At 41.3% G+C, this 27,401-nt stretch overlaps 1 pseudogene across 1 annotated transcript; it reads right to left on the bottom strand.

Annotated features, from left to right (window-relative positions):
- Positions 1-326: 326 nt before the first annotated feature.
- On the bottom strand, positions 327-26,802 carry LOC311100179 (interleukin-13 receptor subunit alpha-2-like; annotated as a pseudogene). Its single transcript, XR_014615723.1, has 10 exons — positions 26,563-26,802; positions 25,654-25,759; positions 10,667-10,818; positions 8,137-8,290; positions 7,842-7,962; positions 7,453-7,637; positions 3,510-3,664; positions 1,566-1,713; positions 1,216-1,324; positions 327-1,109 (listed from the first exon to the last, which is right to left on the bottom strand). The product of XR_014615723.1 is annotated as an interleukin-13 receptor subunit alpha-2-like (transcript).
- Positions 26,803-27,401: the final 599 nt, after the last annotated feature.

Genomic DNA, 27,401 nt, shown 5'->3' with positions numbered 1-27,401 from the left:
CTCTACTCTTAGTTTGTTATACGGAGAATGCTTATTTGCAACAGTGTTAAACAGAGAAGTAAAACAATTTGGGTCCTTAACCCGAGTCATATGACTGAGGAGGTGTTATTTTGACTAATGTATTCTATGTATAGACTTTACAGGCTTGTCAACAGATAAGACGTATTGCATTCAATGCGGGGGAAATGAAATAAAGACATTTCAGCAACATGTCATTGTAAGAGCAACAACGTACACTTGGAGGACAGTCGCCATGACCGGCCATATGATGGTGCCATATGGCATACATCGCAAGCTCTCTGAAACAACAACCACTCCAAATACAATACCGTAAAAAAATTTTTTATAGTACACATCTTTATAGGTATAGAGGAGAAGCATAGTTTTATAAAACATGACATAACAACATTACTTCATAACACCATCGAACGCATTCAATGTTAACAGTCTGGGGAATTCTATGCAAAGGACTTAAAAGATACATTCAACTTTATACAATGGCATCAGATTACTACTACAAACAATTACTCCAGTAAGTATAATTTGTGATATAAAATACATTAAATGAAATACATGTAGCAAGTAAACAAAACGGGTATAAAGAGTTGTGGCATTTTTTAAAGTTTATACTGTGTATCTTAATGCCTGGAGTCTTACATTGCGTAAACGGTTTGGCAAGACTATTTAATATTGTATTGAGTAACATTACTTGGAACACATCAGTACATAAGAGATTAATATCAGCGTACAAATCAATATTATTCTGTCTTGAACATGACAATGCTTCTTTACTGTCTCATCCTCATTTTGTGTTTGTGTTTGTGTGTGTGCGTGTGAGCATGTGTGTCTGTGTGTGTGTGTGTGTGTGTGTGTGTGTGTGTGTGTGTGTGTGTGTGTGTAGAGTGTGTGTGTGTGTGTTTTAAATCACCTGTGTAACTTCTATCGCTTCATGGTTTTGTGTGCCCACAGGTAATGCTTGCAAAGGTTACTACTACTTGTTCCTTCTTGTTTTATTGGGAAAAGGACTACAAGCAGTGAGTCCTTTGGAGTATTCCATCAGTTTGTGCAGGGGACAGAAAGGTATAGTTTCCCCCTCTCTGGCTTTGCACCTAAGAGACAGAAAGTAGATTAAGATTTGCAATGATTCTTCACCAGTCTTTCAGTGTTATCTATATGGTTGTGTGTGTGTGTGTTCCTGTGTTGGTGTGTACTTACTTTCTCCAGAGTGCCAACCCACACAGAGACAGGATCACCATGGAGATAATAACCATGATGACCAGGGCACAGACCACCACAGCATCTGACTCAGAACCAGGAGGTTTCTCTATATCAAGGGGAAAAGAAACGGGTTCAAATATCCATTCTTAAAGGGGGGAAATATATCTACAGTATGTACAAACGTGGAAGAAGGTGCTTTGTTCCAGTAATTAGTATGTGAGATTTTAGTTTTTATGTGAAAGTGAGGAATTTGCATGGAAGAGAAACAGGCACCTCTAGAAATTGCATTTAAGGATATACACCAGGAGAGAATTTCAGTATTGAGAAATATGTTACCACAATGTTACCTGGTTGACAGAACCAACGACTCCAGTCACTCCAGAAGCCTCTGTCAGCACAGTACTGGTGCACCCTGGACCTGACCCGGAAGCACTTCCTCTGGGCTCCACCCATTGAGAGGAAAGTGAGGGTCATCTCCCTGGTTACGTTCCTCTGCTGCTGGTGACAGGAACAATGTCAGATTTGAGAAAAACTTCTCTAACAATAATAATAGAATTTGCTTCTTCAAAGCCTCATCTCAGTACCTATCAATCACCCAATTATGTTACAGTTAAATCGGAAGTTTACATACACCTTAGCCAAACACATTATAACTCAGTTTTTTCACAATTCCTGACATTTAATCCTAGTAAAAATTCCCTGTCTTAGGTCAGGGATCACCACTTTATTTTAAGAATGTGAAATGTCAGAATAATAGTAGAGAGAATGATTTATTTCAGCTTTTATTTCTTTCATCACATTCCCAGTGGGTCAGAAGTTTACATACACTCAATTAGTATTTGGTAGCATTCCCTTTAAATTGTTTAACTTGGGTCAAACGTTTCGGGTAGCCTTCTACAAGCTTCCCACAATAAGTTTGGGGAATTTTGGCCCATTCCTCCTGACAGAGCTGGTGTAACTGAGTCAGGTTTGTAGGCCTCCTTGCTCGCACACGCTTTTTCAGTTCTGCCCACAAATGTTCTATAGGATTGAGGTCAGGGCTTTGTGATGGCCAATCCAATACCTTGACTTTGTTGTCCTTAAGCCATTTTGCCACAACTTTGGAGGTATGCTTGGGGTCATTGTCCATTTGGAAGACCCATTTGCGACCAAGCTTGAACTTCCTGACTGATGTCTTGAGACGTTGCTTCAATATATCCACATAATTTTCCTTCCTCATGATGCCATCTTTTTTGTGAAGTGCACCAGTCCCTCCTGCAGCAAAGCACCCCCGCAGCATGATGCTGCCAACCCGTGCTTCACGGTTGGGATGGTGTTCTTCGGCTTGCAAGCGTCCCCCTTTTTCCTCCAAACATAACGATGGTCATTATGGCCAAACAGTTCTATTTTTGTTTCATCAGACCAGAGGACATTTCTCCAAAAAGTACAATCTTTGTCCCCATGTTCAGTTGCAAACTGTAGTCTGTCTTTTTTATGGCGGTTTTGGAGCAGTGGTTTCTTCCTTGCTGAGCGGCCTTTCAGATTATGTCGATATAGGACTTGTTTTACTGTGGATTTAGATACTTTTGTACCTGTTTCCTCCAGCATCTTCACAAGGTCCTTTGCTGTTGTTCTGGGATTGGTTTGCACTTTTCGCACCAAAGTACGTTAATCTCTAGGAGACAGAACGCATCTCCTTCCTGAGCGGTATGATGGCTGCGTGGTCCCATGGTGTTTATACTTTCGTACTATTGTTTGTACAGATGAACGTGGTACCTTCAGGCGTTTGGAAATTGCTCCCAAGGATGAACCAGACTTGTGGAGGTATACAATTTGTTTTTCTGAAGTCTTGGATGATTTCTTTTGATTTTCCCATGATTTCAAGCAAAGAGGCACTGAGTTTGAAGGTAGGCCTTGAAATACATCCACAGGTACACCTTCAATTGACTCAAATGATGTCAATTAGCCTATCAGAAGCTTCTAAATCCATTACATCATTTTCTGGAATTTCCCAAGTTGTTTAAAGGCACAGTCAACATAGTGTATGTAAACTTCTGACCCACTGGAATTGTGATACAGTGAATTATAAATGAAATAATCTGTCTGTAAACAATTGTTGGAAAAATTACTTGTGTCATGCACAAAGTAGATGTGGTTGAAAAACGAGTTTTAATGACTCCAACCTAAGTTTATGTAAACCTCTGACTTCAACTGTAGTGTCAAAACATTATGAAGGGTGTGGTGAAAGCTAGCAATGCCTGAATTCAGTTAATGCAGGCATATTATGAATATAAGGCGAGGCAAGGGCTTACAAACAACTGCTGCCCGCCTACGCCCTCTTCTCTGGTTTCCACCTCATACTCCAGGCAGTGGCTGGGGATGCTTTCGTGGGGTAAATCCCAGTGCACCTGGAGCCTCCTCTCTAGACCAGACTCCAGATGCACTGCCTCTATGGCTGCAGGCTTCACTGCAGAGTACACACACACACACACACACACAAAGAAGTCATGTCAAGTATCGGTGGGTGCACTGAGACAGGAGGAGCGGTTAGTAGGAAAAACAGTGTAGATGACACAGTTGATGTCGGAAGTTTACATACACTTAGGTTGGGTCGTTTTTCAACCACTCCACAAAGTTCTTGTTAACAAACTATAGTTTTGGTAAGTCGGTTAGGACATCTACTTTGTGCATGACACAAGCAATTGTTTACAGACACATTATTTCTCATAATTCACTGTATCACAATTCCAATGGGTCAGAAGCTAAATTGACTGTAACTTAAAACAACTTGGAAAATTCCAGAAAATGATGTAAAGGCTTTAGAAGCTTCTGATAGGCTAATTGACATAATTTGAGTCAATTGGAGGTGTACCTGTGGATGTATTTCAAGGCCTACCTTCAAACTCAGTGCCTCTTTGTTTGACATCATGGGAAAATCAAAAGAAATCAGCCAAGACCTCAGAAAAACAAATTGTATACCTCCACAAGTCTGGTTCATCCTTGGGAGCAATTTCCAAACGCCTGAAGGTACCACGTTCATCTGTACAAACAATAGTACGCAAGTATAAACACCATGGGACCACGCAGATGTCATACCGCTTGTCACGCCCTGGCTCTGGGACTCTGTTATGTTGAGCCAGGGTGTGTAGTTTCTATGTGTTTGTGTTCTAGGTTCTTTATCTAGCTCATGTGTTTCTGTGTTGGTCGGGGTGGTTCTCAATCAGAGGCAACGAGTGTCAGCTGTTGCTTGTTGTCTCTGATTGGGAACCATACTTAGGCAGCCTGTTTTCCACAGTGTTTTGTGGGATCTTGTTCCGTGTATGGTTTGTGTCTGTTACCTAGGACTTCACGTATCGTTTTGTTGTTTTGTTTCGTGTGGTGAATCAAATAAAAGTATGTTCACTCATCACGCTGCGCATTGGTCCACTTCCTCCAACGATCGTGACACCACTCAGGAAGGAGACGCGTTCTGTCTCCTAGTCAGCCACCAATTGTGCAAGTTCTCCCACTTAAAAAGATGAGAGAGGCCTGTAACTTTCATCATAGGTACACGTCAACTATGACAGACAAAATGAGAAAAAAAACCCAGAAAATCACATTGTAGGATTTTTAATGAATTTATTTGCAAATTATGGTGGAAAATAAGTATTTGGTCAATAACAAAAGTTTCTCAACACTTTGTTATATACCCTTTGTTGGCAATGACACAGGTCAAACGTTTTCTGTAAGTCTTCACAAGGTTTTCACACACTGTTGCTGGTATTTTGGCCCATTCCTCCATGCAGATCTCCTCTAGAGCGGTGATTTTTTGGGGCTGTCGCTGGGCAACACGGACTTTCAACCCCCTCCAAAGATTTTCTATGGGGTTGAGATCTGGAGACTGGCTAGGCCACTCCAGGACCTTGAAATGCTTCTTACGAAGCCACTCCTTCATTGCCCGGGCGGTGTGTTTGGGATCATTGTCATGCTGAAAGACCCAGCCACGTTTCATCTTCAATGCCCTTGCTGATGGAAGGAGATTTTCACTCAAAATCTCACGATACATGGCCCCATTCATTATTTTCTTTACACGGATCAGTCGTCCTGGTCCCTTTGCAGAAAAACAGCCCCAAAGCATGATGTTTCCACCCCCATGCTTCACAGTAGGTATGGTGTTCTTTGGATGCAACTCAGCATTCTTTGTCCTCCAAACACGACGAGTTGAGTTTTTACCAAAAAGTTATATTTTGGTTTCATCTGACCATATGACATTCTCCCAATCCTCTTCTGGATCATCCAAATGCACTCTAGCAAACTTCAGACGGGCCTGGACATGTACTGGCTTAAGCAGGGGGACACGTCTGGCACTGCAGGATTTGAGTCCCTGGCGGCGTAGTGTGTTACTGATGGTAGGCTTTGTTACTTTGGTCCCAGCTCTCTGCAGGTCATTCACTAGGTCCCCCCGTGTGGTTCCGGGATTTTTGCTCACCATTCTTGTGATCATTTTGACCCCACGGGGTGAGATCTTGTTTGGCGCCCCAGATCGAGGGAGATTATCAGTGGTCTTGTATGTCTTCCATTTCCTAATAATTGCTCCCACAGTTGATTTCTTCAAACCAAGCTGCTTACCTATTGCAGATTCAGTCTTCCCAGCCTGGTGCAGGTCTACAATTTTGTTTCTGGTGTCCTTTGACAGCTCTTTGGTCTTAGCCATAGTTGAGTTTGGAGTGTGACTGTTTGAGGTTGTGGACAGGTGTCTTTTATACTGATAACAAGTTCAAACAGGTGCCATTAATACAGGTAACGAGTGGAGGACAGAGGAGCCTCTTAAAGAAGAAGTTACAGGTCTGTGAGAGCCAGAAATCTTGCTTGTTTGTAGGTGACCAAATACTTATTTTTCACCATAATTTGCAAATAAATTCATTAAAAATCCTACAATGTGATTTTCTGGAAAAAGAATTCTCAATTTGTCTGTCATAGTTGACGTGTACCTATGATGAAAATTACAGGCCTCTCTCATCTTTTTAGGTGGGAGAACTTGCACAATTGGTGGCTGACTAAATAATTTTTTTCCCCACTGTATGGTATGAAATGTGCAAATCAATCCCCCTAAGACAGGGAAATCAATCCCAGAACAACAGCAAATGACCTTCTGAAGATGCTGGAGGAAACCGGTACAAATGTATCTATATCCGCAGTAAAACGAGTCCTATATCGACATAACCTGTAAGGCCGCTCAGCAAGGAAGAAGCCACTGCTCCAAAACCGCCATAAAGAAGACAGACTACGGTGTGCAACTGAACATGGGGACAAATGTCCTCTGGTCTGATGAAACAAAAATAGAACAGTTTGGCCATAATGACCATTGTTATGTTTGGAGGAAAAAGGGGGACGCTTGCAAGCCGAAGAACACCATCCCAACCGTGAAGCATGGGGGTGGCAGCATCATGCTGTGGGGGTGCTTTGCTGCAGGAGGGACTGGTGCACTACACAAAAAAGATGTCATCATGAGGAAGGAAAATTATGTGGACATATTGAAGCAACATCTCAAGACATCAGTCAGGAAGTTCAAGCTTGGTCGCAAATGGGTCTTCCAAATGGACAATGACCCCAAGCATACTTCCAAAGTTGTGGTAAAATGGCTTAAGAACTACAAAGTCAAGGTATTGGAGTGGCCATCACAAAGCCCTGACCTCAATCCTATAGAAAATGTGTGGGCAGAACTGAAAAAGCGTGTGCGAGCAAGGAGGCCTACAAACCTGACTCAGTTACACCAGCTCTGTCAGGAGGAATGGGCCAAAATTCCCAGAACTTATTGTGGGAAGCTGGTGGAAGGCTACCCAAAATGTTTGACCCAAGTTAAACAATTTAAAGGCAATGCAACCAAATACTAATTGAGTGTATGTAAACTTCTGACCCACTGGGAATGTGATGAAAGCAATAAAAGCTGAAATAAATCATTCTCTCTACTATTATTCTGACATTTCACATTCTTAAAATAAAGTGGTGATCCTAACTGACCTAAGACAGGGAATTTTTACTAGGATTAAATGTCAGGAATTGTGAAAAACTGAGTTTAAATGTATTTGGCTAAGGTGTATGTAAACTTCCGACTTCAACTGTATCTGTTTTGATATGTTAACACTTATCAAAGGACGTTATGGAAAGGAACAATATGGGCAGCTGAACAATGTTAATGGAAAATAGCAAATATCCAAACAACAGCAGTATTGCATTGAAAAGGTGAGGCATATCATGGCCTGTTGTGAGTGTTACCATGATTCTGAACTTGCAGGGAGAAGAACGCCGACCTCAAAGCCACCTTGGGAGAGGAGCTGTTTACACATATGTTAAAAGCACTGAATTCTGGGAGAGATTCCCTGGTGAATGTGCAGCCAGTCCTGACCCCATTGGTGTGGATGTACTGAGGGCACTCCTCAGCCTGCTCCATCTCCCGATGCCTGGAGAAGCACACAGAAACACACAGACACCCAAACACCACACCCACAAAATGCCATTTAGATTAGCATTCACAGAGATTATATTTACCCAGTAAAACCAATATGCACAGGTACAGACATGTAGGTTAGGTCATACAACAGGAGAGATGTTACAAAGTACATCATGTTATTCAGGGCGTTATGTTATGATTCAGGGCGACATACCAAAAGTACAGACTGTGCTTGGAGTGGGTTGGCTCCTCTAAACCCGTCTCCCAGGTGCACTCCATGAACTCCTTCTGATAGAACACACAGACAAATCCCTGGACCCTGGAGTCAACTGTACCTGGTAGGAATGGATTCATAGATCATCATGATGGTGCCTGTAGAGAATTCCATCCATACAGCACTCCCCTATCATTGATAATTTCCTATATATAGGATAATGAGAGGAAAGAGTCATTTAATCCGAACCAAACAACTCCACATCTACAAAAGCATATTGTCCTCCTGACCACACCTGTGTTATTGGGTGGCAGGACTATCTCTGTGAAGGGGCTCTTCAGCTCAGTGCCGTTGGTGCAGGCTCCCCTCAGTAAGGTTGAAATCCGCACCCTGACCTCCTTCTCCAGGTCAAACTGAGCACTGTAACATGTCCGTACAGTCCTGATCACCTATTCATACACAGACAATATTACATTAATATTATTCATACCTCAGGCACTTGGTCACCACTCTGGTCTTATACAGTGCCTTGCAAAAGTATTCATCCCCCTTGGCATTTTTCCTATTTTGTTGCATTACAACCTGTAATTTAAAAGGATTTTGATTTTGATTTCATGTAATGGACATACACAAAATAGTTCAAATTGGTAAAGTGAAATGAAAAAAATAACTTGTTTCAAGAAATTCTAAAAAATAAATAACGGAAAAGTGGTGCGTGCATATGTATTCACCCCCTTTGCTATGAAGCCCCTAAATAAGATATGGTGCAATCAATTACCTTCAGAAATCACATAATTAGTTAAATAAGGCCACCTGTATGCAATCTAAGTGTCACATGATCTGTCACATGATCTCAGTATATATACACCTGTTCTGAAAGGCCCCAGAGTCTGCAACACCACTAAGCAAGGGGCACCACCAAGCAAGCGGCACCATGAAGACCAAGGAGCTCTCCAAACAGGTCAGGGAGAAAGTTGTGGAGAAGTACACAACAGGGTTGGGTTATAAAAAAATATCTGAAACTTTGAACATCCCATGGAGCAACATTAAATCCATTATTTAAAAAATGGAAAGAATATGGCACCACAACAAACCTGCCAAGAGAGGGCCGCCCACCAAAGCTCATGGACCAGGCAAGGAGGGCATTAATCAGAGAGGCAACAAAGAGACCAAAGATAACCCTGAAGGAGCTGCAAAGCTCCACAGCGGAGACTGGAGTATCTGTCCATAGGACCACTTTAAGCTGTACACTCCACAGAGCTGGGCTTTATGGAAGAGTGGCCAGAAAAAAGCCATTGCTTAAAGAAAAAAATAAGCAAACACGTTTGGTGTTCGCCAAAAGACATGTGGGTGACTCCCCAAACATATGGAAGAAGGTACTCTGGTCAGATGAGACTAAAATTGAGCTTTTTGGCCATCAAGGAAAACGCTATGTCTGGTGCAAACCCAACACCTCTCATCACCCTGAGAACACCATCCATGTTTTTCATCGGCAGGGACTGGGAAACTGGTCAGAATTGAAGGGATGATGGATGGCGCTAAATACAGGGAAATTCTTGAGGGAAACCTGTTTCAATCTTCCAGAGATTTGAGACTGGGACGGAGGTTCACCTTCCAGCAGGACAATGACCCTAAGCATACTGAAAAAGCAACACTTGAGTGGTTTAAGGGGAAACATTTAAATGTCTTGGAATGGTTATGCACGCTCAAGTTTTCTGTTTTTTTGTGTTATTTCTTGTTTGTTTCACAAAAAAAAAGTATTTTGCATCTTCAAAGTGGTAGGCATGTTGTGTAAATCAAAAGATTACAAATCCATTTTAATTCCAGGTTGTAAGGCAACAAAATAGGAAAAATGCCAGGGGGGTGAATACTTTCGCAAGCCACTGTAGCTATAACCACAGTTCATATTGAAAAGATTAGGAAAATCTGAAAATGTATTCATGATTTTCTCAGTTACATCTAAGCAACCACAAATATAGACAGAGCCAAGAGATAACATTGTAAGGAAATATTCCACCATGCGCATCATCACTGGCACACTTTAATCCACCCCTCTTCCCTGGCTCCCTGTCCTGGCAAACATCACTCCTCCAACATATCCGGAGACTCCAAACTACCCACAGAATGATTGGAAAAGTCCACAATGCCCCACAACTGCCGCTCCATTAGACCTCCTCAACCCACCAAAGATACGCCTCCCATTAAGAAAGCCAATCTGGGAAGACCCATCCAATGATGACTTCAACACAAATCTGACCTGGACACAATAATGGGAGTTACTGGACCTGACAGATAAGCACCTCATCACTACCTCCACACAACATCAGCCTGGTTTCAACCTCCCCAGGAAGGAGTAGTCCACCCTCAATAGGTTCAGGACTTGCCCATGCCTCGCCAACCTCCACCGATGGATCATTAAAGAAAGCCCCCTATGTGCCTGTGGGGTGGAGCAAACCATGCACCACATTCTTGAAGTCTGTCCAATCTACAAACTCAGCGGAGGCCTACTCACCCTCAACACAGCAGGACCGGAAGCAATCGCTTTGCTAAGGGACTCAGCATTCTCTAAATAAATTTTTTGGGGAAATATTGACTTCTGATGCATCTTGAAACATAACTTGTCTTGGCAGGCTGTTTATGGATGGTGTATCACGTTTTTTCTATTATTCTGTGTATAAGACTACAGTGTCCTTGGCCAGGGCCTCAGTGGCCTTAGGACACACAGTCCTGACAGACAGGCAACACTGTACAAGTGTTTCTAGAATAACCCTCCAGTGTGTCAGGTACACATTTGACAATGTCTAGTTATGTGTCCAGTGACTTACAGTCCATCTGTTCTGGTATGTGTTGAAGTACTCCAGGTGGTATCTCATTGAGCAGTCAGTCAGGTTGGTCAGGCTGGCAGGAGACGTCCAGTGGATGTCGAGCTGCCCAAGGTGGCCAAGGTCATCAACACCAACGTTCTCAGGAGGATCCACTGAAAGTCAATGAGGTACACAGTATTTCCAGGTCAAAGGTTGATAGCGCAAAGGCACCAAGCTTGCGGTAAGCATCAAAGGGGCAATTGGTACATCCATTTCTTGACCATTTATTGACTTTTAAATTAATTATATATACAGTACCAGTCAAAAGTTTGGACACATCTATTCTATAAGGCTTTTTCTTTATTTTTACTATTTTATACATTGTAGAATAATAGTGAAAACATCAAAACTATGAAATAATACATATGGAATCATGTAGTAACCCACATTTTTTTAAACAAATCTAAATATATTTTATATTTGAGAGATTCTTCAAAGTAGCCACCCTTTGCCTTGATGACAGCTTTGCATACTCTTGGCATTCTCACAACCAGCTTCATGGGGTAGTCACCTGGAATGCATTTCATTTAACAGGTGTGCCTTTGAAAAGTTAATTTGTAGAATTTATTTCCTTCTTAATGCGTTTGAGCCAATCAATTGTGTTGTGACAAGGTAGGGGGGGTATACAGAATATAGCCCTATTTGGTAAATATTATGGCAAGAACAGCTCAAATAAGCAAAGAGAAACAACAGCATAATTACTTTAAAACATGAAGGTCAGTCAATACGGAACATTTCAAGAACTTTGAAAGTTTCTTCAAGTGCAGTCGCAAAAACCATCAAGCGCTGTGATGAAACTGGCTCTCATGAGAACTGCCACAGGAATGGAAGACCCAGAGTTACCTCTGCTGCAGAGGATAAGTTCATTAGAGTTACCAGCCTCAGAAATTGCCTTCATGGTGAAAGTGCTGCAAAGAAACCACTACTAAAGGATACCAATAACAAGAAGAGACTTGCATGGGCCAAGAAACACAAGCAATGGACATTAGACCGGTGGAAATGTGTCCCTTGGTCTGGAGTCCAAATTGGAGATTTTTGGTTCCAACCGCCGTGTCTTTGTGAGACGTGGTGTGGGTGAACGGATGATCTCCGCATGTGTATTTCCCACCGTAAAGCATGGAGGAGGAGGTGTTATGGTGTGGGGGTGCTTTGCTGGTGACACTGTCTGTGATTTATTTAGAATTCAAGGCACACTTAACCAGCATGGCTACCACAGCATTCTGCAGTGATACGCCATCCCATCTGGTTTGGGCTTAGTGGGAATATCATTTGTTTTTCAACAGGATAATGACCCAGGTGTGAGGTGTGACCCAGGTGCGGTGCAGGATAGACAGTAGGCAGTAGGCAAAGATGGTGAAACAAGGACCTTTACTGGTGGTCCCAAAGCCAGGATACAAAATAACTGACTTATCACAAAAAATTAAGGAGGAGCAAATTGGTCTCCAAACACAGGCTGACAGCAAAAATACGAAATACTAAGACTGAAAACAACAATGAAACAGTGATAGATGAATTTGTATTTTAAGAATAATGACTAAAGGATTTCACATCAAATACAGTATAAATGTGTGAACGGTGTTAGAGTTATAATGTAGTGGCAACCCACTAACAGAGGGGGGCGGGACTAAACATTCCAGGGTGAAGGGGACTGAGAAAACGGGTAAAAAAAAGCCTCCTAAAGGTGGGCGGAGCAAAGTGCCTTTGTGTGTCAAGGGGTATAAAGCTGTATTTATGTTTTTTGGCGGCAGAGCTCTCCATGATAAAAAATACAGATAATTCTTGCTGGTTGTGGACCTTGAATCATTTATGATTAAAACCAGAGCCTTACAACCCCTGGTAATGATTCAAGCTTAGGTTGAATTAGAGATATAAATTCTCATGACAAGTGGTCCTTCGAGCCGGATCTCAAAAATACGTCTTTGTCGTTCTAAGGACACCGAAACCGTGCACGGGCGGATGATAGCATCCGTGGAGAATAGTCCTGGCCTTCGACGTTAAGGTTATAAACAGGCCGGTGATGAATCTTATGAACGATAAAGACGTTAACGACATTGAAAAAGCATTTAATCCCGACTGCAAGGAGGAGGTCAGTCATTATTATTCATGGATTTTGGTGAGATTATTTGAACTTGTATGAGAATAATAATTATTGTGAAGGGCAGAGAATAGTTACCAAAATCTCATAAGAGAATTATAAAGGAAGGAAGGGGGGTCCGAAATTGACCCTAGGTGAATAGCTATTACCAAAATAATCTAGTTAATATTGAGATTGTACGAGATACAGTCTTTACAATATAAACAGGAAGGGGGATAATTATCGTCATGTGAGATAGATAGAAACAAGTCGAGAGTCATATACAGCTGGGGATTTGCTCTAACTCTGTCTATTTCATAAAACTGGAGCAGTTACGACCTCTAGGTTACGGATAGTGTTAGCAAAAAATCGTATAAGGTTGTATAAATGTGAGACCTAATGATCCATCGAAATACGTGATAATTGTTTCAAGGAAGGAACTAAAATAAGTTGCGTGAGAAAAAATTGTTGTCCCATGTCCCGTTTAAAACTGGGGTCTTAAAAACCTCTGGGTTACGGGTTGAATAATTTAAATGGTTGATTACAAAAGCAGATCATAACATTTTTCAAAAGTCGCACTATTAATAAGTCCTAAAGGAAATAATTCTTGATTGAATTTTTACTAAAGGGGGGGATTTCTTATTTTGCTACCATGGGGAATAAATATTCTAAAGAGGTCCGAGAATTAACGGGGGATGAAAGAGATATGTTAGGAAAAGATCGAAGAAATATGTTTTATGGATCCATTTGGGAGAAGAGGTATGGATTTATTGGGCATCTCGATGTGGAGAAGTTAGAGGTTATGATTAGGCAGATGCATATAAACTGTGGAATGGATTTAAAGAAACAGCGAGGGGAGGGGCTAGAGACAGCGAGGGTATGGCTGTTGGAGGCTCGGAAGAGAGAGTGTAAGGACCCGTGTAAATACTGTAACAAAACAGGTCATAACCATCGCGACTGCAGAGCTAAGGGAAAGGGCAATGTCCGGGAAATGACAGTCTATTTTTTGGTTCCACGGGTAAAATGTTTGAAGAAGTAATTTGTGTCGATTAAGAATTGTCTAGAAACACCACGAAGCGATTATTTGAGAGGTACCTATACATTTCTAACGATATATAAGTATGAACTTTCTCACCCAAACGTAGACGTACGTCATGGGTGAGAAAGTAGAGAATATTTACATTTGCATTTTTGGTCATTTAGCTGACGCTCTTGTCCGGAGCGACTTGCAGGAGCAATTGGGGTTGGGTGCCTTGCTCGGGGGCACATCGGCAGATTTTTCGCCTGGTCGGCTCGGGGATTGGAACCGGCGACCTCTCGGTTGCTGACACGGTGCTCTTGGTTACTGGGCTACCAGCCGGCCGATTTGAGTTTAAGGTTGTGCCGTTGTTTGATTATGTGATAAGGTAATGTGATAAGGTTTAATGGGTAATCGGACCATAACTAATGTGGTTATAGAAGTAATGTATAAATAGTAGAGAGCCAATAGAGGGTTCCATTGAACTATTATGTTTTGTTGGGCATTTGAATGGCAAAAGGTGAAATCTGTGTGTATGAGGGAATTCAACGGCTGGTATGAATGGTAACCGGATACTACTTAGTATTTGGTTTGTTGATGTTGAATGGAAGATTTGAAGCGTGGTTGGGGGTTAAATAGAAAGACTCACTTATTCAATAGGGAATGGGTGTAGGGAGAGAGAGTTTTTACGTGTATTAAAAGTTGCATTAGATAGCTTTAGAAGTATTCTAGATAGGTCTATGAAAATATGTTACAAGTACGAATGACATTATTTCCTAAGAAGGAAGATTATTAGGGAAGGTCCCCGCGCCTCCCCCGTTGTGTAGGAAGGAGCGGGGGGGGGGGGGGGGGGGGGGGGGGGGGGGTGAGACACAGTACATAGTTCAGATGATAGGAATATCATTAAATGTATGCTTATCAACAATATCAAGTATTTGTTTTATTAATTAGGGCCGAATCAGAGAGAACAGTTAAAGAAATTGAATAGCGAACTGAAATGGCGATAGAGCTGTGAAAATTATTTAAGTTGAGGACAAAGGAAAATAATTTATGATTCTAGTTCCCGGGTAAAAGGGTTGTACTTGCTTGACTAGATTGAGCAGAAGTTTTAATAGTTGAATGAAAAGCATTTCTTTGACGAAGTCTAATTGTTATTACTTTATTCGATAGGTTGCTTAACACCAGTAGTGTATGCAAATAGTTGGTGAATTCTAGAACGATAATTTATTTTCGTTACGGGGACCAGGGGATGCAAGTGGCTTTGGCTGTTGTGCTGGGGGAATAGTGCCAGCCTGTGGTGGGTTCTGGATTTGTTAAATAAACAAACTTATATTTTAAACTAAAGTAATGCAATAGGCTACAATTATAACATTATCACAAAAAGGCACAATTTAATGTGAGATAGTTATTACAATTATCATTAATAGTTATTACAGTTATTATCATTGATCCAGTAATGATAGAAGGATAGTAGAGGAAAGGCAAGGGATTAAATCTCATTTAGGGAAAGCAGAAGAGTATGAAGATATATTAGGGAGAAAATACCATTAACTGAGGGATATAAAACGTTTAGCTGAAAAAGAAAACAGGAATAATTTACCTTACACCCTAATACAGACATTGCATTACTTTTGATGTAACCGTGATTGTATTGGCTAAAAAATGAAATATGACATTTACAGGGGGGACAGGAACAATATAAGGGGAGACAGATTTTCCTAGGGAGTTGATCAAATAATTGATAATGGATCATTTGAGATGAGATCACATGTAGCAGATTTAGGGTAATCAATTAAATAATCATTGTATACTCGAGGAATTTTGAGTGGTTTTATGGATTAGTTATGAGGAATTAGATTGATACAAACAATTATTGATGGGTTAGGACTGGGGATATCTGTATCATGTTTTGTGTGTACTACCATCTTTAGATTACTGATGGTAATTGAAGGTTAACAAAATGTATAACCAGGAGAAAGAGATTAGCTTATCTCATTGGAATGTTGCCCAGGGCGAGGGGGAGCAGTAGTGAAGTTAGGCAGTATTTAGGTCATAAAAGTGAGCTACCAAATTAAGTTGAGCCTGGCTATTTTTGATTGTTGTTTTTCAATTGGGTTTTTCAAATAAAAAACAACACACCCAGTATGATGTTTATAAAGGGTTGTTATGTTGAATTTAGGGAATTTTCAACAGTTCATAGGTGGTGTTATTATGCTGTGGGATGGAACGGTTTGTTGGGGGATATTTGAAACATTAAAATAACAGAAGAGGGAGAGAGCTTTCCCTGAATGAAAGATACCTGTTGCTAGTCAATTGTACTAATCTTGGATTACTTTTACGGGATAGAAGGAAGTTGAGATATTATCAAATGTTGTCATTTACATTTCATTTTTATTAGGCTTTAATAAACAACAAGTTGGTATTTTAAACTAAATGAATGCAATGAGCTGCAGTAATCAGAGGAAGGCACAATCTAATGCGAAACAGCTATTGCCTAGATCATTGATTTAGTAATAAGATCAGGAAGATAGTAGTAATAGGAAGCTGGATAGGATAATTTAAGATAGGGACTAGCTGTCCAGAAATAGATGAAGAATGATGAGCTTTTTGGGAATGATAGACTGCTGTAAAGCTTGGGTACTCCATTATGTACTGCATACTGGTCAATTAAGTGATCTTATCTATGGGAAGGCAATGGCAGCCCATGGTAAAATCATTTGGAACTCTGAGGAGGAAGAACAATTTATGTTGTTGCTCACTTCCCAAACAGTCTTAGCTTTTCCTACATATATCAGGGATTTTACCCAAATAGTGGAGAGTAAAGAGGGAGTTCAGGCTAAAACCTGTCTCTCCTTTGCTATCTTCTTGATTGATTACAGCATGAAGGGGGGTTTGTGTTAGGTTTGAAAGATTTAAATATGGACCTGTCATGTCCAACCATCAGTCTTCAGGTCAAGCCCGGGAGAGCCGGGGTAGAACAGAGTTTGAACTAAACATAAGTGTTTTTAAAAGATAAGAGATTGATTGATTGGATTACTAATTGATTCTGAACTGAATGAAAGTCGAATTTAGCCGCCATAAAAGACAAAGGAAGTGGGAGGAGCAATAAAGAAGCAAGGGACAGTCTCAAAAATAAATAAGGGATGGCAATTGGATGATAAATTACCTAAGTGATTGTTTAGGTAGGTGGTAGGATTGACACATGAGCAGAACTATGTGTCAAGAGGGGGGAAGAGGCTAATGGTAGGATTAAATAATATACGAAGGAGAGGACAAAATACTTTAAAAAACAACAACATTTTTTTAGATACAGTCTAGAAAGAGAATGCAGTCAGAAATAGAAATTGAGAGCTGAACATGTGTGAAGATAGTTTATTAACCACACCTGTATGTCAGAGGTTTTGTGCCCCACAGGTGAACTAAAGGAGAAGGTGACCCACTATCTAACCAGGTGACTGGTGAGCATCCAGTCCCTAAAGAAGAAAAACTGGAAGCAGGCCTGTTGGGAAGGGCCCTATCAGGTTATATTAGTCACTGCCTTTGCCATTAGAATAGCTTAGAGAGCCACTTGGGTCAACGTTACCCACTGCAAAAAGGTAGGCCCACATGCCAACACCGTTGAACACACACAGAGTTAAAGAGAAGAACTGGAAACCAATAGGGTCTGGGGATCACCTCTGTTAACGAAGATCTCCTACCCCAACCTATCATCACTGTAGTGTGTTCTCAGGGTGTGAGTATGGGGTAGTACCAAGCAGAAAGACTGAGGACAGGAGAGGATTGGCGGTTTTTGGGAATATGGATAACTTGAGTTGCATCATAGTCTCGGTAATGGTCTTGATATGTCAAGATCCACCACCAATTATGCTATGCCCTTACCATTGTTAAGAAGTAAAAGAGAAGAGAAGCGACCCGACATACTGATCGTCAAGGACGGGAGGCCTACAAAATGGGAGTCCGAGAAGGGCAGACTGTAGGATTCAAAATAAAGGTTAGGGACGTAGCAAACGGGTGGGGTACATGTCAATAAGCAAGCAACGTGGGATTATAAAATCCCATTGTATTTATGTTCAGCTCCCTCGGCGGATTGTTCCTTGGATAAGGTGTTTAGAAATACTGGGGGATGGAGAGATGAGACGAGGGGGGGGGGGGGGGGGGGGGGGGGTGGACGTCCAGATGGAGGATAAGAAGGTATAAGGACATCCCCACGGAGATGGTAGTAACAATAGTAACGGTCACTAAAGAGGCCAATTGAACAGGGATTGGGCTAGCAAAGTTAACTTACTCGGCCAACCCACCTAGGTTCACTTTAACTCCTGGCGGATACCAGTGTTACAGACATAGAAATGGCACCTGTAACTTGGGTGATTTTGATGGCTGTAAGGAGATAATTAATGTGACTGATTTAGATAGAGGAGGAAAAATAAATAAATTTGAACCTTACCCTCTGACTGATGTGTGGTGGGCATATACTAACAAAGGGAGCATTCGACAGACATTACCAGAAGGATGGGTGGGTACTTGTGTCCCAGAATTGTTGGTCCAAACCTGTAAGAATTAGTCATCAAAGACCAGTGACAGGAAGAATAATCAGGAGGAGAAGAAATATAGGTCAGGAAGGAAATAGCCCAATTTGGATAGATGGTATAGGCATCCCCAGGGGTGTTCCAGATGAATACAAAGCTATGAATCAAATATGTGAGGGTTTTACCACAAAATTTTTCTGGTGGGTGACAATAAACAAGAATGTGGATTGGATAAATTATATCTATTACAACCAACAACGATTTATTAACCAGACTAGAGATGCAGTAAAGGGGATCTCCGAGCAATTATCCGCCATCCCACTCATGACTTAGTAAGAGGTTGGCTCTAGATCAGGCAGAAAGGGCCGGTGTCTATAGAATGATAAGCCATTGTTGCACATTTATCCCTTACAACACCACACTGGATGGGACAGTCACCAGAGCTCTTGCAGAATGAACTGCACTAAGTGAAGAATGAACTGAGAACTCAGAAGTTAGTACATCGTGGATAGGGTGGTTTGATGAAATGTTTGGTAAATAGAAACCCATAGCAGCCACCATCTTAGGGGCGGTCAGTGTTTGTATGGGTATTCTTGTATTATGTGGTTGTTGTCTTGTTCCCTCTGTCTGAGGATTGGTGAGTCAGGCGTCGGTGAAATGCAGTATCTCAACAATGATGAGAGATGGACCGACTCCGGACTCGATAAAAACGATCCTCCAGGCTTGGTGGATGACGAGGATTTTGACCCTGAAAGACCGCCATTGGATGAAATGTTTATTAGTTCTGACGTAATCTCTGAGATTAATCATGCTTGTAAAATACATTTATCCTGAATGTGAAAACATTTAGTCAAAGGGGTGGATTGATAGATTAATTTGTATTTTAAGAATAATGACTAAAGGATTTCACCCCAAATACAGTATAAATGTGTGAACGGTGTTAGAGTTATAATGTAGTGGCAACCCACTAACAGAGGGGGGCGGGACTAAACATTCCAGGGTGAAGGGGACTGAGAAAACAGGTTAAAAAAAGCCTCCTAAAGGTGGGCGGAGCAAAGTGCCTTTGTGTGTCAAGGGGTATAAAGCTGTATGTATGTTTTTTGGCGGCAGAGCTCTCCATGATTAAAAATACAGATAATTCTTGCTGGTTGTGGACCTTGAATCATTTATGATTAAAACCAGAGCCTTACAACCCCTGGTAATGATTCAAGCTTAGGTTGAATTAGAGATATAAACAGGTAGAACACTTCTCAAGTACATGTACTTCCGTCTCGTGATCAGACACTGATTCGTACTGCTTGACATCAAGAAACTAGCAGAGAAAACTGAGCAAGGGAACACAGGGAAGTGAGGGCATAAATACACAGGTGAACAGATAGACACAGGTGACACCAATAGGATGATGATTAGTCCCGACTGTGATTGAGGAGGTGCCTAAGGTTGTCGGAGGATGACACCAAGTGGGTCGCTCCGGAACTGCGACCCCCTCATGTAACACCTCCAGGCTGTGTAAGGGATATTTTACCAAGAAGGAGAGTGATGGAGTGCTGCATCAGATGACCTAGCCTTCACAATCCCCCGACCTCAACCCAATTGATATGGTTTGGGATGAGTCGTACCGCAGAATGAAGAAAAAGCAGCCAACAAGTGCTCAGCATATGTGGGAACTCCTTCAAGACTGTTGGAAAAGCATTCCAGGGGAAGCTGGTTGAGAGAATGCCAAGAGTGTGCAAAGCTGTCATCAAGGCAAAGGGTGGCTATTTGAAGAATCTCAAATATAAAATATATTTTGATTAGTTTAACACCTTTTTTTGGTTACTACATGATTCCATATGTGTTATTTCATAGTTTTGATGTCTTCACTATTATTCTACAATGTAGAAAACAGTAAAAATAAAGACAAATCCTGGAATGAGTAGGTGTGTCCAAACTTTTGACTGGTACTGTATTTGATACACTGCCGATTTTGCAGGTTTTCCTACTTACAAAGCATGTAGAGGTCTGTAATTTTTATCATAGGTACACTTCAACCGTGAGAGACGGAATCAAAAATCCAGAAAATCACATTGTATGATTTTTAAGTAATTAATTTGCATTTTATTGCATGACATAAGTATTTGATACATCAGAAAAGCAGAACTTAATATTTGGTACAGAAACCTTTGTTTGCAATTACAGAGATCATACGTTTCCTGTAGGTCTTGACCAGGTTTGCACACACTGCAGCAGGGATTTTGGCCCACTCCTCCATACAGACCTTCTCCAGATCCTTCAGGTTTCGGGGCTGTCGCTGGGCAATACGGACTTTCAGCTCCCTCCAAAGATTTTCTATTGTGTTCAGGTCTGGAGACTGGCTAGGCCACTCCAGGACCTTGAGACGCTTCTTACGGAGCCACTCCTTAGTTGCCCTGGCTGTGTGTTTCGGGTCGTTGTCATGCTGGAAGACCCTGCCACAACCCATCTTTAATGCTCTTACTGAGGGAAGGAGGTTGTTGGCCAAGATCTCGCGATACATGGCCCCATCCATCCTCCCCTCAATACGGTGCAGTCGTCCTGTCCCCTTTGCAAAAAGCATCCCCAAAGAATGATGTTTCCACCTCCATTCTTCACGGTTGGGATGGTGTTCTTGGGGTTGTACTCATCCTTCTTCTTCCTCCAAACACGACGAGTGGAGTTTAGACCAAAAAGCTCTATTTTTGTCTCATCAGACCACATGACCTTCTCCCATTCCTCCTCTGGATCATCCAGATGGTCATTTGCAAACTTCAGACGGGCCTGGACATGCGCTGGCTTGAGCAGGGGGACCTTGCGTGCGCTGCAGGATTTTAATCCATGACGCCGTAGTGTGTTACTAATGGTTTTCTTTGAGACTGTGGTCCCAGCTCTCTTCAGGTCATTGACCAGGTCCTGCCGTGTAGTTCTGGGCTGATCCCTCACCTTCCTCATGATCATTGATGCCCCACGAGGTGAGATCTTGCATGGAGCCCCAGACCGAGGGTGATTGACCGTCATCTTGAACTTCTTCCATTTTCTAATAATTGCGCCAACAGTTGTTGCCTTCTCACCAAGCTGCTTGCCTATTGTCCTGTAGCCCATCCCAGCCTTGGGCAGGTCTACAATTTTATCCCTGATGTCCTTACACAGCTCTCTGGTCTTGGCCATTGTGGAGAGGTTGGAGTCTGTTTGATTGAGTGTGTGGACAGGTGTCTTTTATACAGGTAACGAGTTCAAACAGGTGCAGTTAATACAGGTAATGAGTGGAGAACAGGAGGGCTTCTTAAAGAAAAACTAACAGGTCTGTGAGAGCCGGAATTCTTACTGGTTGGTAGGTGATCAAATACTTATGTCATGCAATAAAATGCAAATTAATTAATTTAAAATCATACAATGTGATTTTCTGGATTTTTGTTTTAGATTCCGCCTCTCACAGTTGAAGTGTACCTATGATAAAAATTACAGACCTCTACATGCTTTGTAAGTAGGAAAACCTGCAAAATCGGCAGTGTATCAAATACTTATCAAATACCTGCACCTCATCATGAGGCACACCTGGACTTCATTACTACCCTGATTACTTCCCCTTTATCTAGCACTCCCTAGCATCACTCTTCAGGCAGTATTGGTTCAGTTTTCATGTCCAGGCGCTTCTCTTGTTTTGTAACGCTCCATGTTCGTTATTATTAAACTCACCATCTGCACCTGCTTCCTGACTCCCTGCGTCTACGTTACACAGTGGAGGCTCCTCAGAGGAGGAAGGGGAGGACCATCCTCCTCAGTGAATTTCATAAAAATTGTGAAACATAGAAAAAGTTATTATTTTTTAGATAAAACTACACTAAATATATTCACGTCACCAAATAATTGATTAAAACACACTGTTTTGCAATGAAGGTCTACTACAGTAGCCTCAGCAGCACTCTGTAGGGTAGCACCATGGTGTAGCCGGAGGACAGCTAGCTTCTGTCCTCCTCTGGGTATATTGACTTCAATACAAAACCTAGGAGGCTCATGGTTCTCACCCCTTTCCATAGACTTACACAATAATTATGACAACCTCCTGCTCTTGCAGCATGAACTGACATGTTGTCCACCCAATCAAAAGATCAGAGAATTACTCTAGTACTGAAAGCATAAGCTACAGCTAGCTAGCACTGCAGTACATAAAATGTGGTGAGTATTTGACTCAAAGAGAGAGAAAGATAATAGTTGAACAGTTTTGAACAAATTAATTTCTTCCAAAATTAAGGATTAGCAAGAGAGAGAGGGAGAGCTACCTATATTTCGTAGTATCGTTTTTTTTTCTCACTTACTTAGCTAGTGTCAAATGCAGATAGCTAGTTCAGCCTGAACTACTGAACTAGTAGACCCTACACCCAAACGAGGGCACTACGTTCATCCACCTCTGGCCTGCTAGCCCCCCTACCTCTACGGAAGCACAGTTCCCGCTCAGCCCAGTCAAAGCTATTCGCTGCTCTGGCACCCCAATGGTGGAACAAGCTCCCCCACGACGCCAGGACAGCGGAGTCACTGACCACCTTCCGGAGACACTTGAAACCCTACCTCGTTAAGGAATACCTGGAATAGTATAACAGTAATCCTTCTACCCCTCCTCGCCCTCCCCCACCCCCATTATAAAAAAGGGTGGTTGTCCCACTGGCTATCCTAAGTTGAATGCATCAATTTGTAAGTCGCTCTGCATAAGAGTGTCTGCTAAATGACTTAAATGTAAATGTACTCAAACACCCGGCTCGAACACTGGAACTTTTTTTGCCTGGTCACAGACAGCTGATGTGTTGTGCACTGAAGTCCACAAGCGAAGGGAAAAGGTGAGAGGAGGAAAGTGCGTAGATAGAGTATAGCTCAGTTGGTAGAGCATGGCGCTTGCAACGCCAGGGTTGTGGGTTCGTTTCCCACGGGGGGACAGAATGAAAATGTATACACTCACTAACTGTAAGTCGCTCTGGATAAGAGCGTCTGCTAAAATGTAAAAATATACAACAAGCTGTTTGTATGTGGCTGGCTGCTATGAAAGTGAACTGTTTGCGTGTTATCAGGGGTGTATTCATTGTTCCAATTCTGTTGAAAAACGTTTCTTAAACAGAAGCAAACAGAACGAAACGGGGATAAACATACCTGAATTTGTCCAATAGAAACTCTCGTTTGCAACTGTTGGACTAAGGATTATACCCTAGATCAGCTAGATGCAGGCAAGAGTGCGCAAGGCGGTTTTGAATGTGTCACTGTCTGTCACCTTCGTTACTCAGAATTCTCTCAACCTGTGCACCTACGTTGTAAACTTTCATTCATAGGCTAGGTTGAAGCAACCTCATGATGGATACAGGGAACATTTGAGTATCATGTAGTAGCCTAAACCTATCGATGTTACATTGAGCTGGGTGAATGGAATATGAATGACAGTCATCCAATATGCTGTAATAGAAATAAGGCCATGTTCATTTTAAAATAAATCGTCCTCCCTCATCTTAAACGACACCAACCGCCACCGATATACAGTGCCTTCAGAAAGTATTTATATCCCTAGACTTATTCCACATTTTGTGGCGTTACAGCCTGAATTCAAAATGAATTAAATATGTTTTTTTCTCAACCATCTACACATAATTCTCCATAATGACAAAGTGAAAAAAAAATTGGGAAATGTTTGCAAATTTATTGAAAATAAAATGCAGAATTATCTTATTTAAATAGGTTTTCACACTCATTAGTTAATACTTTGTAGAAGCACTTTTGGCAACAATTACAGTGGTGAGTCTGTCTGGGAAAGTCTCTAAGAGCTTTCGCACACCTGGATTGTGCAACATTTGCCCATTATTCTTTTCAAATTGGTTGTTGATAGTTGCTAGACAATCATTTTCAGGTCTTTCCATAGATTTTCAAGCTGATTTAAGTCAAAACTGTAACTCAGCCAATCACAAACATTCACAGTCTTCTTGGTAAGCAACTCCAGAGTAGATTTGGCTTTGTGTTTTAGGTTGTTGTCCTGCTGAAAGGTGAATTCATCTCCCAGTGTCTGGTGGAAAGCAGACTGAACCAGATTTTGTCTGTGTTAATCCATTAAATTTATTTTTTATTCTGAAAAACTCCCCAGTCCTTAACGATTACAAGCATACCCATAACATGATGCAGCCACCACTATGCTTGAAAATATGGAGAGTAGTACTCAGTAATGTGTTGTATTGGATTTGCCCCAAACATAACACTTTGTATTCAGGACAAAAAATATTTTTTTGCTGTATTACTTTAGTGCCTTGTTGCAAACAGGATGCATTTTTGGGAATGCATTCTGTACAGAATTCCTTCTTTTCACTCTGTCAATTAGGTTAGTATTGTGGAGTAACTACAATGTTATTGTAGGAACCTGCCTAAGGACGCTATAGAAGTCAAGGGCGGCAGGTAGCTTAGTGGTTAAGAGCGTTGTGCCAGTAACCGAAAGGTCGCTGGTTCTAATCCCCGAGCCGACTAGGTGAAAAATCTGTCGATGTACCCTTGAGCAAGGCACTTAACCCTAATTGCTCATGTAAGTCGCTCTGGATAAGAGCGTCTGCTAAATGACGTAAATGTAAAAATGTTATTGACCCATCCTCAGTTTTCTCCTATTACAGCCATTAAACTCTGTAACTGTTTTAAAGTCACGATTGGCCTCATGGTGAAATCCCTCAGCGGTTAGGAAGAACACCTGTATCTTTGTAGTGACTGGGTGTCTTGATACACCATCCAAAGTGTAATTAATAACTTCACCATGCTTAAAGGAATATTCAATGTCTGAGTGAGTCCATGCAACTTATTATGTAACTTGTTAAGCAAATGTGTACTCCTGAACTTATTTAGGCTTGCCATAACAAAGGGGTTGAATACTTTTTGACTCAAGACATTTCAGCTTTTCATTTTTAATTAATTTGTAAACATTTTGAAAAACATAATTCTACTTTGGCATTATGGGGTATTGTGTGTAGGCCAGTGAAACAAAATACAATTTTAATCTATTTAAAATTCAGGCTGTAACACAACAAAATGTGGAAAAAGTAAAGGGGTGTGAATACTCTCTGAAGGTACTGTAGATAAGGGGAGGGGAGGAGTTGATACTCAGAGTAAAGTACATGGGAGGGATCTGAAATAATCTGGTAAAGGTCCGTTAAAAAATAGTCTGCATGGAGGGATCGTGACTCACACCCATGACCTTCACAACAATTTAATTGGGATCACCATTTGTTTTAGATCAATCTGATGTAGAATGGAAACCTACCTGGGATTACGAGTTATTACAGTAAGACAGTGATGAATGAATAGAAATACACGTGTAGAGACTAACCTGTAATTTCTTGTGGCTTGACACACTGACTCCAGTCAGATATAAGCATTAATATGGCTGTCAGCCACCACACTTTTTTACTCTTCAGCATTCTCCTAACTGGCCCCTGGAACATCATGAGAATTGAATTGTACAATGTAGTATTGATAAATCAATCACATATCATATTTTACCATGAGTTATAGTCTCAGCAAACACCAGTATAGTACAGTACAGTACAGTAAAGTATGGAATCTGAAGGGTATGGAATGATCTTGATAAACACAATATTATGTCAATGGAAACAATAACATGCATAATTTAAAATACATGTGCAATTGTCTTGATATAAACCACAGGTACATTGCCTTCAGAAAGTATTCATAACCCTTGACTTATTCCACATTTTGTTGTGGGATTAAAATGGATTTAATTGTAATTTATTGTCAACGATCTACACAAAATAATCTGTAACGTCAAAGTGGAAGAAAACTCCTAACAAGGGGTGTGAATACTTTCTGAATGCACTGTACCTATTAAACATATATTTAATATGACTGTAACAAACAACAAATCCAAATTCACAGCTTTTAAGTCTTAATAATGTGAAAAAAAATACATAGTTGATATGCACAAGTTATAATCTATTGTACTGTATGCAATTGAATTCTCTATAGAAATCAATATAAATATACTGTTAATGTACAAAGTAAACAAAGTAAATGTTTTCAAGCATATACAGTAGAGAATGCATATACAGTAGTGAACGCATGTTTTTAAATCAAAGCATGTCTTTAGAAAGGCAACCCACAATTTGAATGTCAGTTTTATATCAACATTTTAGTAGAATATAAAGTTGAGATCATTTGGATACAAAACAGAGAGAACAGAGAGGATAAACGTGCGTATCCGCAGACAAGGAGTACTTACTGTGAATCGAGTGAGAGCTCCTGTGTAGATGTTTGACAGCCTGCACCATCTAATCAGGGCTGTGCGAAGTGCCTGCTTTTGTATTCTCCGGTGAACTACAGCGCAGCAGTAGCAGCCGGGAAAGACTACAGTATGTCACAGGTTGATGCCTCAGGGGTCATGTATTGTACTCAGTCTGAACTTTCTAACAAACAAGGAAGCTCATATTTAGTGTGAGTCTGCAGTTTTATCAGTTTCCTGAAGAATGCCAAGAAAGTTACACAAACAGCCTGTCCCTATAGCCTCTGTGTGAGTGTGGTCATAGATGTGGTTCTGTGCATGGGAATTAAGTGCGCTGTGACTCTGACCTGGATGGGTGGGGGCTGAAGGTCTCTCATACTGATGGATGTTTTGTTTCCCTTTTCCCAGGAATCAGGTCCTGGGTCCAGTGAATAAAGTCGCAACACTTCCCTTGAAGCTCACACCTGCTAAAGCTCCCCCCCAGTCTGAGGTCCTGAGCGCTCTAGAGCATGTTTTCATCAAGGATCTCTCTGTACTTTGCTCCGTTAATCTTTACCTCGATCCTGACTAGTTTCCCAGTCCCTGACGCTGAAAAACATCCCCACAGCATGATGCTGCCACAACCATGCTTCACCGTAGGGATGGTGCCAGGTTTCCTTCAGGCCAAAGAGTTTAATCTTGGTTTCATCAGACCAGAAAATCTTGTTTCTCATGGTCTGAGAGTCTTTAGTTTTTATTTTATTTATTTTTTATTTATTTTAGTCATTTAGCAGACGCTCTTATCCAGAGCGACTTACAGGAGCAATTAGGGTTAAGTGCCTTGCTCAAGGGCACATCGA

This window comes from Coregonus lavaretus (assembly GCF_964263955.1).
Source record: "Coregonus lavaretus genome assembly, chromosome: 24".
Classification (NCBI taxonomy): Eukaryota; Metazoa; Chordata; class Actinopteri; order Salmoniformes; family Salmonidae; genus Coregonus; species Coregonus lavaretus.
This window is presented reverse-complemented; position numbering and strand designations above follow the sequence as displayed.